Source organism: Protopterus annectens, chromosome 1.part1 (assembly GCF_019279795.1).
Source record: "Protopterus annectens isolate FY-2018-M chromosome 1.part1, PAN1.0, whole genome shotgun sequence".
Taxonomy (NCBI): Eukaryota; Metazoa; Chordata; order Ceratodontiformes; family Protopteridae; genus Protopterus; species Protopterus annectens.
In genome coordinates, this window is record NC_056726.1 from 32,989,879 (window position 1) to 33,003,438 (window position 13,560).

The window sequence follows — 13,560 nt, forward strand, 5'->3', positions numbered from 1 at the left end:
CGCTGAGTATGTCTGATAAGCTGCATTTGTAAAAAGTAAAACTTCACAGAGACAGACTGAAACAGAAACCAGAAGATTCTACATAGCTTGCTACATGGCTGTGACCTCCAATAATGTGTCTTGGGGTTTCTTGCAGTGAAGAAAAAAACAAAATAAAAACAAAGAAACAAAGAAATAAGAAAAAAGACACCGATGTGACAGAAAGAAGAAAGCTGACAGAAGTAATTTTGTAAACATCTAAATGGTTGCTGCTTGCTCAACAGAGAAGTAAAATGCATGTTTTACAGAAGATCTGTCAGAACAAGTACTGATGCTGAAATATGGATTGCAGCAGAATTCTGCTATATTGAAACAATATTCTGAAGACTGAAACAATAAAAGACATGGACACACAGACTCTAAAGATCAAACAGAAATCCTAGGTATTGTGTTACTAATTAATCAACCCACTTTCAAGTAAGAAACTCAAAAGTGTAACCCAGCAGTGACTGTTTTGCTAGAAAAAATATCCAGAAACTGTATAACATATCCAGTGGATAAAACAGCATAATGCTGCAAAAAGACATTAACCAGCGTGGTGTATGCCAGTAAATAAACAAACATTGTCCCAACTTAAATCATATGAGCAACAAAGCCAGAGTAGAATGTTGCTAGCTCCAGACAAGAAAAACAAACAAAAAATTTACTCAACAAGCTGTCCTAAAAAGTATATCTCTGAAAATTCAAAGCAAAAAGGAGAAGCACTGCACTACAGCTGGACTCTGATAATGAAAAGTTAAATAACATAATATGAAGCATCAAAAAAATCATAGCATTCTGCAGTTTAAGAGAAGACATATGCTCACTAGTTTCCAACAAAGATGTATCAAAGAAGAAAGCCACAGCAATAAACTCCATTGGCTGTACACAATAGTGTGTACAAAACTAATGTCCTGGAACTTGAGATAAAAAATATATAGCTCTGAAACTTCAGTCAAAGGTTTGATCAGGCAGTCTACTGAACCATGTTGTTAAACTGAGTCTGAATTAGTTACTTGAAGATGCATGATCACCGTGAACAGTAGGCAAAAAATAAAACCATCTAAATGATGTAGACATGTTGTTTAGTAGCAGATACTATACGACTACAGAGCTAAGTAACAACTGGACACTAACACAGAAATTATTAGCAAATTTTATAGATTTAAATATGTTGACTAAATGGATGTTCACTGTGTTTCATGGTTGCAGTTGTAACTCCTGGTATTTTCTGCTGTGAAATCCTTTGGCCAGCATGAATAATAAAGACATTTATCCCCTCTTCCAGGCCAGGTGAATGCCCTCCCCTCTGATATCAGGATGTCAGGGTATAAGGGTCATCAGTTGGTGCCATTTTCTCAGTTCTTTGTTGCCGTCAGAGCCCATTACAGTTATCATAGTAACATGGGTTGGTCCGTAGCTAGAGTTAAGAGCATTGAAAGCTAAGTAGCCCAGTGGGGATCTGATTTCTTTGATTATTGTCAAAATTATCTTTAGACATCAGTGGTTATGTTGAATATTTGCAAAGAGTGTGGGAAACAAATCCTTCATCAGTACTTTGACACTACCTTTTTCTGGGTCCAGAGGATGACATGCCCAACTGTCCCAAGTGTGCTAATTTCAGTTTGAAAATCATTTAGCATAGGGTAGAGTTGCTGGAAATTTTTTTAGGGAAGGATATTTATTGAGCACCCACACTCATGGCATTTGCCAAGCAGTCTGCATTAGTATTTCTTCATAAAGAATGGAGAGGCATACACTGACACTCAAGGTACCAAATGGCATCCGATCAGCATTGGATAGTCCATAAAGGCTGATAATTATTGAAGAAGGAGAGATGCTTTTACAATCCTCTATAATGAGAGAGCTTATAAGAAAGGTACCTAGCATGACCCTTTTGGAGTCCACGATGCTGTTGGTCCACTTGATGTTCACACAGGCTGAAGGACTTAAGGTATTGGATGGATCTGTGATCACTTTGCAGACCCTGTCTTAGAACGCCCATTCCAAAACTACCATGAGGGATAGTAGAATCCCTGGAACTACAGAGGAAGTCTCAACTGACCAAGTGCAAGCAGCAGCCTGACCGGATTACAACTGATGCCCGACCCAAAAAATATGCCTTAGGCCAAACCTGCCTCTGTCTGTAGGACCTTGTCATGCTAGCTAGTCATGAGATCCAGGCAAAAGACCCCTGGTAGGAACTCTGCTACAGAATCTTCTCCCTACCAAGGTAAGAAGGCTTACCCCCGATGGAGTCTACTGATTCATATGAGTCCAATGAAATGAGCTGGCATATGTTCACAAAATTCTCTCTGGGTTATACACCAGCTCTGAGTCAGATGAAAATCTTGTCTCAGCTTTACCAACTGAGGATTTTTTTTTTTTGAGACTCTCTATAAGATGAGAGAGTCCTTCAAACTGGAGATTCAGAATTACCCTCAACTTAAGAAAAGAGTTAAGGATTTTCTTAGGCTTCTTGAGGACACATTTGTGGTCAGTTCTCCAGTTTTAGAGGTTGTACGTGTGACTCATTCCTGCAACCTTTGTTCTAGCCACCTGTTCCATAGAAACAAGACCATTTTTGTAGGGTATGGAATTCCAGCAATCACCTGTTTAAGAACTCTGTGGCAGACCCTAAGGTGGTTTTCTCAGGTCCCAAAAGAGCCAATAGCAGGACCTCTAGAACCCCCTTGCATAATGAGAAAGATGGTAGAACTGCATAGATTTGGCAAGAAGGTATATGCATCAGCTACCCAGGTAATGAAGACTCCTCATTGCATGTTTCATATGGTTAAATTACAGAAACCCTCCTAGACCAGATGAAAGAAAAACTTCAGGAGACAGAAGATAGAAGTCTCCACAAAAAAACTGCTAGAACTCTGTAACTTCTGTTTTCAGGTTACAAAACATTATTTGCATTGTAGCTTTGATGCTTTGGAAGCATATAGAAAGGCAGCTGCTTCAAGGTCTGTGACCATAAAACATGCCTGCTAAAGAGAACAGTCTGTAAAATCAGATGTACCTCTTGACAAGTACTTTCTGTTTGGAGCCAAATCTCAAACTATATTTAAAAAAGTGGAAGACAAGGCTAGGTCCCTTCAAACCATAAAGGACTTTCAGCAGGTAGAACTCCTGAGGTTCAGCAAGAATTACCCTACTAATTCCTGGTCCTTTCTCGTTTCCCAGGCTAGACTGACAGGGAGGAAGATCAGAAAAGGTAGTCAACATAAAAAACAAAGAAGCTGGCAAGTTGACCAAGGATCTAGATTTAGCCAACCCCACCCCCAGGGGTCCAGCAGAGAGCAGCCAATACTCAACCAAGCAGCTCCCTGTCTCCCTTTCCCTTAAATCCCACCCCAATCCAACCCCACCTCCCCCAAACAAATCTAGTAGGCAGACTTTCCTTTTTTTCTGAACCTGTGGCTAGACATTACCCAGGACAAATGGATGCTTCACATCATAAAGATAAAATGCAGTCTGCAGTTTGCTTCCCTCCCAAAACGTTTACACATTCCAATTGTGCCCAAGTTCCAGCTCAGGAAGGCTCATGTCCAAGTCAAGCCATTACTAGCACAGGGCTCCACAGAACCAGGGCCTTAAAAGAAAAAGGAACAGGATACTACTCAGGACTCTTTCTAGTGCCAAGAAAAATAAAGATCCTGGAGTCCAATCTTGCACTTATCGAGTCTAAACTGGCTCCTGTTGTCCCCAAATTCAAAATGATAACTGCCCATGCTTTCCCTGCAGGCTTACATTGTCACCCTAGATCTGAAGGATGCTTACCTCCATATTCCTATAGCAATGTCTCACAGAAGGTACTTCCATTTTAGGGTAGTTGCGAACCATTTTCAAATATGTGCATTGCCCTTTGGCTTATCTAGTGCTTCCAGAGTGTTCATAAAATGTCTAGCTCCAGCAGTTGCCTACTGCAGGACAAGGGTCATGCAGATCTGACCTTATTTAGGTCATTGCCTAATCCAAGCAAACTCTGTGAACAAGCTGGAAGCATGTCTTCACCTGACTATAGCCTGCCTCTCCAACTTGAGATTCTCCCTGAACATAAAGATGTATAGTTTGACCCACTCATGCAGACTGGTGTTCTTAACATTCCTGTTATTCATGAAAACACAAATGTTCTTTCTCCCACAAGAACAAGTTGTGATCCTGAGACAAAAATTCCAATCACAAACCCAGCAGTTATCATTGACAGTCAGGGAAATACTCAGGGCTCTGAGGTACATTGCTTCCTACACTCTGATTATTCCCCTTGCAAAGCTGTACATGAAGAAAATATAATGTTTCCTAAAAAATGTGTGGTTTCAGTACAAACACCCTTTTAGCTTCAAGATAAAGTTTCCTTCATGCCAAAAAAGAGCTGTTATGTTGGACAGAACCTGCCTACAGAAAAAGGAAATCCACTTCAAATGCATATAGAGAACCAAATTATTACCTCAGATGCCTCAGACCTGCCTGGGGTGCACACTCAGGTAGTCCACAGATACAAGGTCAGGTATTAGTGGTCATCTCCTCAGATGGGAAAATCTCTGAGTTACAGCCACTGATGTGTGAAGAGCTTTTCCTCAGATTCACCCAGCCGGAGTCTCTCTGAGGACTAATTCCTCTTTTATAACTAAGGAGATTAGTGGCTTCTCTCTGATTCAAACCATACAGATCTGCCTTTTCTCCCAACCTCACAAAAGAGGGTTGAGAGAAACTTGAACTCATTGGCTCTACACAGGCAGCTCAGGTATTACTTGTCCAAAACAAAGAAAGTCAGACAAACCTTGCCAGCCTTTGTACCTAATAAATTAGGTAAACCTGTTAGCAAACAGACTATCTCCAAGTGGATATCAAACTGCATCAGTTTTTGCTACAGGCTGCATGGTAAAGAGTGCCAGATCAAATCAGAACTCATTCCACTTCAGCCACAACCATTATAGCTGCTTTTATCAGAGAAATGCCCACTAATGAAATTCTGGAGGCAGCCACTTGTTCCTCAGTTCATACCATTAACAAACTCTATAATCTGTTATCTTCATCTAGACTCAGAGAGTTGAGTTCACCTCAATAATGCTGCATGGCATCCTGTCCTCTGCTTACTTTCATCTCTCTAACCATCTGCCCTGCAGCTTTGAGAATCTTCCCAAGTAGTTATTACTTTAGCAAGCTTGATGATCACATTACAACCGTGTCTACTTGTGGTAAATGTAGATGTTAGAGTGTTGTCACTGCCACACCTGAGGAAATGGCAATGGCTGACAATCCTTATACCCAGATGTTCTAATGTTAAGGGGGAGGACATCCACTTGGACTGAAGAGGGAGATAAAATTAATTGTCTGGGCTGGCCAAGGGCTTCCACAGCAGGAAATCCCAGGGTGTTTACTACTGCAAAAGTGAAAACACAGCTACAGTTATGCTAAGTAGACACAACTGTTCTTGTTGAAGGGTAAGCCTTCAGTTAGACTGTTTTTATGTCATTCCCTTCCTGTTATTTTGTTAAGAATGTAGAATACTGTATTTCCTGCCAGATGTGACAAACTGAACTGCTATGACAAGACATGTTATGAGGTACCAAAGATAGTAGAAAAACTGTAAGGACTGCAAGCATTCTTACACAAGTTTGACAAATGGCTTGTGCATCACAGATATATCAAATCTGGTACCTCAGTGAGTACGTATTCCTAAGCACCTTTGGTCTGTTATGAGTCGTAACACTAGACAAAGGCACTAGTGTACTAAATGTAGCAGCCACTGCAGTATCAGCAATACCCTATCTACAGTGGGATCTCATGTAAGCATTTGGTTACTTAGAGAAATGTTTTGTAAGAACATAAGGAAAAGCAAGTGAGACACGACGTCTAATTACTCAAATAGCTGCAAATTAGCAATACTTATAGCAATGACTTACAAAATCAATAGCACTGCACTGCACATTGCATCTTCCTTTCCAGTCCCCTAGAGCAATACAATATCACTGTCAAACGTGCAGTTCTAAACTGCTAGCATGTAATTAGAAATTATGGTAGGTAATTAAGAGAAGTAATAAAGAACAATTATATGACATTAACATTTAATTAAATGTCCAAAACTGGATGCAGAAGACATCATTTTCTGAACAATAGAGAGTACATAGTGTCCAAAGTGTCAAATTGCCGCCTACGACAGTCTAAAGAACCTAGTGTTAAAATGACTGTAGATAATGACTGTGAAGAAAATAGTTAAAATAATTAAAAAGGAGGGATTAAACTCATTAATTGAACCTTTTTTGGTCTGTAAAAGCAAGAAAAGTATTCATCCTGTTATCACACCAATTTATAGAGTAACAGTTGTAATGGCTGTAGGAGATGCATCTCTGAGTTGCTTACACAAAAAGCCAAACTGATAAAAGCAAAACTGAACATCATCCATATAAAACAGCAAGAAGATATCATGTGAAACTACCACTGACAAAAGAAAATACATGACAATTACGTGTTTGCTTTTTTATTTCAATTATTTCTGCTGTATTAGAGAGCAGCATATGATTAAGGGACTTATGTCAAATATATTGTCAGTGAAATAGACTGAAGAATGCTAATAGTCAAAGTAGTCTGAATTGTTATGCTGAACTAATGTAAAGCAATACTTTCCATGAGACATGTTTAGGAAATAATCTTTTAAAAACTGCTGACAGTTAACATACAACTGTTGTGAGTAATGCCTCTACATAACAGCAAATATTTGTTTTACAAAGATTTGTCCTTGAGTAAGAACTACTCTGTACTTTCCAAAAACTGAGAACAAAGCTGTCTGCAGAATTATGTGGGCTCAGACATGATTTTGTATATTGTTTTTATTGAACTGGTTCAAACTGACTTAGGCATGCCATAAGGCATAACTGCATATCAGGCTAAGGAAAAGAAAAGACTTCTAAGATGTCAGCTAGAAACTTAACTTGCTAGTTAAAAATCACGGATTACCTGTCACTAAATGGAACCTGCTGACTGATAAGAGTGCTGGTGAATGATGGGCCTCATTACTAAACGTTCTTAATTATTAATTGTTGTTGTTGTCTCATGGCTTTATTATTGCTGCAAAGTCATTGTCCCTGCATTATCTTCATATTTATATATATATATATATATATATATATATATATATATATATATATATATATATATATATATATATATATACCAACAGGTTATAACATTCTTTGAGAAGATAGACATTCTAAGAAAGGGGGTGGTGTGGCTCGAATGTTTAAACACCACCTCAACATCCAGATCCTAAGCACATCTGAACCCCACATTGAAAATTAAGAAATCCTATATGCCAACCTCAAACTAAACCCAGATAAAACAATCACCACCACAGATTGCTACTTCCCACCTGGTCAAAACATCCCACCCCTGGAAAACTTCCTGACCTGGGCTAACCATTCCTTACCCAGGAAACCATAATCCTAGGTGATTTTCATATCAACTGGCTATCTTATAGTAACAATCATCCAGCCCAGCACCTAAACCTTCATGGTTTCTCTCAACTCATACAATGACCTACTCGGATAAATAAAAACTCTAACAAACATACTACTCTTGATAGGATATTAGTCAATAAAAACCCTCACTCATATTTAACTGGCTGTTTACCAGAAAGCCTCAGTGACCACCCTACAACATTCCTTCTGAGAGACTACTTAAATTATACTAAACCCATTATCTGTAGGCAAATCTGAAATAGGGTAAACTTTACCCCTCTGTCCTTTATCTCATCCCTTCAAAAATGTGATTGGACACCACTAAAGTACCTCAGTCTGGATGAAGCCATCCACTTCTTCAATAGCACTTTCTTGAACATCCTAAACACACATAATTGTGTATCACTACCACTGATGAACACTATATATAAATATTGCATCTAGGTGCAGTCAGTGTGGGTTGGTTTTCTGACTCTTTTTTTTCGCTTGCTGTCAGTCTGACAACTGTTCATCTCTGCTAATCTACCCTAGGTTTTGTGCACTGCCCTGTTTTACATTGGTACATTTTTGGTAGTAATAACATTAGTTGCCAAATTGATGGACAGCTTATTATAGCTTATAAAATGTTTTTGCCCCATATATATTTCCTGTTTAGTACATTGATTAGAATTAATTTGGGTTCTGAAGTGCCCCTGTAACCATGGATTTGGAACAAATTTTACAAGGATTATGTGCCGATCAAGATGACATAGGGGTCTTTGGCATAGACCACATCTCAGGCAATGATCCAAATAATCTAACTAATAATCCATCAGAGGGAAGTGAACTGGCGAAAACCTCAGAGCCAATATTTGGCATCTTAAACTTTTCAGTGCATATATTAAAAAGGATATGGCCCCTAGGGGTCTTAAAATACGTCTACAGCCATTGGTTGGTAGATATGAAGAGAGACTAACCATTGAATGGAATAAGGCATTACAACAAGCTTCTATGATGTTTGTCAATATTCTTTCTTCTTATTATGAAAGAATGATAGATATAAACCTATCGGAAGTCAAACCTGTTTGCGAAGAATGTAAAAAATATGAATCACTCACGATATATGAAGGTTTAATTAATAAGCTGTCCAAGGATTTGTCAAACTTTGAGAAACAAACAAAAGATAGAAAAATTAAAAAGTTTATACAAGTCAGGGAACAGCAAGGGGCAAAACCAGAAAGAGACCTAGGTCCATTCTTAAAAATAATGACAGGTTCCTGACAAGCACATCAGGGGATGAATCCTCCTATACAGACAATGAAGGTGCTCATCCCCAGGAGTCACCAATGTGAAAAAGGTCCAACTCAACACTCCCTTTAGAAGTGGAAAAAGGTGGCGGGGTGGCCGCAAGCATAAACATGGGAAGCAGAATAGATTCTGTGGAGGGATTGATAGAAACGTTACTAAGATAACTGATCAGGAATATTATAATGTGTTAAATTTGTCAGATGTTATTTTAACAACTGAACAAGAAAAAATGCTTAATAAAGGTCTTGGTTTTGTACCAAGCTTTTTCTGTAATGAGTATAACATTGCATCTGATGTCATTCATTTCTGACGAAATCTTAATCTTAAGATATTTTTTTTCAGATGAAACAGCACAAAGCTCTCAAAGATCTACTAATTTTAAATTCCGTAAATCACAATTCCAACCCCCCATGAATAAACACGTTTTGATTTTTCAACAATCAGTATTACGGGATTTGCATTTTGCACATTTTGAATCACAAATTATGGGTGAAAATATCTCTGTATTGGAGAAAATGGCCCTAGAGGAATTGAGGAACAATCGGAACATAGCTATACTACCAGCAGATAAAGGAGGGGCAGTTGTGGTTTTAAACATGAATTACTATATACACAAAGGTTTGGAACAGTTATCAGATACCAAATGTTATATGCGCATGTCTATTGATCCTACTCCCAACTTCAAAAAAGAAATAGATACCTTTTTAAATCTGGCGGAGGAAGAGGGTATCATTACTGCCAATACAGTTCAACATCTAACTGTGATGGACCCTCAAAAACAAATTCTGTATCTGCTTCCCAAAATTCATAAATCCAATTCAAAGCCACCTGGAAGACCAATAGTATCAGGCATAGGCTCTCTTACAGAACCACTATCCATGTTCCTGATGCAACATCTTAAGCCACTATTAACAAAGGTTAGGGTAGGGCTAGGTTACAGGATACTACACAGTTCCTGCAAATTATACATGATACACAACTGGAACCATACTGGCTGATGTGTACACTAGATGTTTAGTTCTTATATACGAGCATACTCCATTGGGCAGGATTACAGGCAATACATTACTGGTTAGAACATTCCAAATTATACTCACCAGGACTCAACATTTTGCTTGTTTGTATGGCTGAACATGTGCTCAACAAGAATGTTTTCTACTTTCAAGGGGAGTATTATTGGCAACTTCAGGGTACTGCCATGGGGGCATCTTTTGCCCCCATATATGCAGATCTATTTATGGTGTACCTTGAAGAGTGCATGATATACAACCCACTGCATAACATATACATGGTTGAAATGGATATTTGGCATAGATACCTCGATGACTGTTGGATGGTGTGGCGTGCGGATTCTGCATACTTGCAGTAATTTGTGGAATATTTGAATAGTAACATTTGGGGTATAGTATTTACTATTACATATGATCTCAATACTATTGATTTTTTGGATGTTACAGTGTATAGGAATAATGACCATACTTTGAGTACTAAAACATACAGGAAATATCCACAATATAACACCTTATTACATGCATCTAGTATGCATCCACACCACACCATCCGCAACATACCAAAGTCTCAATTTTTGAGAATTAAACGTATTTGTTCATCCCAGACAGACCTTGGGATTGCAAAACAGGATCTACAAAACAGATTTCTAGATAGAGGTTATCACCAATCAGATATAATATCAGCTAATATGTGGTCTGACAACCAAGATAGAAGCAAATTATTGGAATATAAGAAATGTCAACCGTTAGGTGTAGCGTCTTCATTAAGGTTTGTCACCACATTTGGTAGGAATCACAATGTGGTTAGAAACATTCTTGATTCTAACTGGAATATATTGCTAGCAAATGATCATTTAAGAAATATCTTGGGCCTGAAATGCCAATTTTCATATAGACAGGGCAAGAATTTAAGAGCCATGTTTTCACACTATAAACACAAGGAAAGTGGAGGTGCTATTCACAAACAGTTGACAATATCTGGGGATGAACTTGTGGGAACATTTCCATGTGGTCATTGTGCATCTTGTAATCAAGTTAGTAAATTGAAACAGTTTACTATTACCAATACAAGCAGGGTCTATGATATTAGAGTTTTTGGTAACTGCAGCAGTACCTGGATTATTTATTTGGCAAAGTGTCAAGGCTCAGCATTTTATGTCGGACAAACATCACGATCACTCAGAATTAGGATGGATGAACATAAAAGTGACATAAAAAATAAAAAGGAAACCAATGCTTTGTACAGACACACACTTAAACATCATAATGCCAAGTTTATGTTTATAATCATAGACAAAATAACGGGAGACAGAAGTAATCAACAAGGGTGGCACAGTATCTTGAACCACAAAGAAAAATAGTGGATTATTCATCTTGGTGCCTTATTTCCCCCTGGGTTTAATGATCACTTATAAACTCAAAATTATCTGATACATAAGATATGATGGTTTGAACATAGCATATGTGTTTACATTGAAATAGACATGAACTTGATAATGTTTTTCATGTTCATGAGACATAATATTTGTTTGGTTTTATAACCATTGGATCAGATATATTCAAATTATGTTCATGGTATATATCATTGTGATTGGATAAGGTCTTTAAATCCTGGATCTGGTAAAGAAATTGGCCATATACAGGCAAGTTATTAAGTTATTGCCTTTGTGACTAGTTTTTTATATTTTATTGTATTAGCCATAGTAACATATGGCAATTTTGAATATTCAAAACTATACTGGTCTATATAAGTGGTAATTGGTTTTCAGTCTCTTTTACAACAGTTTGTTTAGATAGCTGTTTATGTGTACATTTAACAAGTGTATAAGTTAGTACATTATTTACAGGGATCTTTTTTATGTTGTTCATTTTTTTTATGTTGTTCATTTATCTTATGGTTAGAATATATATGTTATTATTTTTTGACTGTAATATTCAGATGGTGATGACACTCGTTTTATTATTAAGAGAACCCAGCCTTAGGGTTGGACCATACCATATTACTATTGGTTGATGGTATCTATAAATAGTAATGGGATTTTCAGGATGTCTAATGCTTTCCCACTGATGAAGGCTACATAGCCGAAGCTGGTTTGATTTGTTACATTTTGCGGCATTATATGCCTTATTGACATCCAGTCTTTATTAAAAGTATTTATAAGCTGCACATGCTGGCCTCTGGTGTTTCATCACCACTAAAGTACCTCAGTCTGGATGAAGCCATCCACTTCTTCAATAGCACTTTCTTGAACATCCTAAACACACATCCCCATATAAGAAATTATCAGAATCAAAACACAGTACTCCCCATGGCTACAAAAACGCAGCAGAGCACTAATGAAAATCAGAGCACTAGCACTTAACAAAACCCCCCTCCTCTAGACAGCCATTCTTAGAGTTGCGCAACAAGGTCACAAAGCAAATAAAAGAAGATAAAAAGCAAACTCCTTCCATCACAACCCTAAGCAGTTCTGGTCCACAATAAACTCCATTCTCCACCCAGCTAAAGTAGGCACCCACCCACCTACCACTCCCCCTTCCTCCAGCAGTGTTGCTGACTCATTCAATAAACACTTTACTGAAACCATTCTGTCTTTGGCTAAACAGTACAACCCTCTAGCCACCCTCCCTACATCAAAACTAAATATTCTGCCCACAGTCTTTTCCTTTTCATCAGTGCCTACCTCCCATATAAAAAAAACTTTACTGAAACCATTCTGTCTTTGGCTAAACAACACAACCCTCTACCCACCTTCCCTACATCAAAATCAAATACTCTGCCCACAGTCTTTTCTTTTTCATCAGTGCCTACCTCCCATATAAAAAACTTCTATTGAAACTTGAGCCTACAAAACTTCCAGCTAACAATCTCTGCTCTGAATACCTAAAAATAGCAGCAGAAGCCCTAGCTTAGCCAGTCTCTATCTTAATTAATCAGCCCTTATCAGAAAGCTATGTCCCCACACTGTGGAAAATATCCCACATCAATCCCCTCCATAAAGGTGGCTCCTCCACTGAACTTTCCAATTACCACCCCATAGCCATCCTTTCGCCACTTTCCAAGATACTTGGGAAATGCATCCATTCTCAGTTCTTAGACTACCTCTTAATTAATAACCTCCTCTCCAGCACCCAGCATGGCTTCAGGCTGTGGCACTACTACCGCCTTGCTCTCTTTTACTAATGCTATCCTTCATCATACAAATAATGGCCTGTTCTCTTCTGCTATATTTCTGGATCTATCCAAGGCTTTTGACATGGTCTCACACAAACTACTAATCTCTGTTCTCACTAACCTACCTTTTTCCCAATCAGCTACTGATTGGTTTCACAGCTATCTAACTAGCCGCCAACAATCAGTTGTCTGGCATAATGACCTATCTCCTCGACTTCCTGTAACACTCGGTGTTCCCCAAGGCTCCATCCTTGGTCCCCTACTGTTCTCACTCTTCACCAATGATCTAGTCACAGCCACCAAGCATGCTTCTCTTATACAGTATGCAGATGAGTCCACCCTCATCTGCTCAGCCCCAACTATACCTGAACTTCACAAGATCACACAGGAAGCCTTTTCATCTGTAGAAAACTGGCTGTCTCACTTAGAGAACTTGACTGGCTTGAACTCCCTCAACGTCTTCCCCTGAATCAACTCTCCCTTGCCCACAAGTTAGTAAACCATCCTCTTAAGGTCCCATCACTTCAAAACCTTCTCCAGCCCTACTGCTCGACTAGATCTCTGCTAGAGCTCCAGGAGCAAAAATCTGCTTCTAGTGAACAAACCC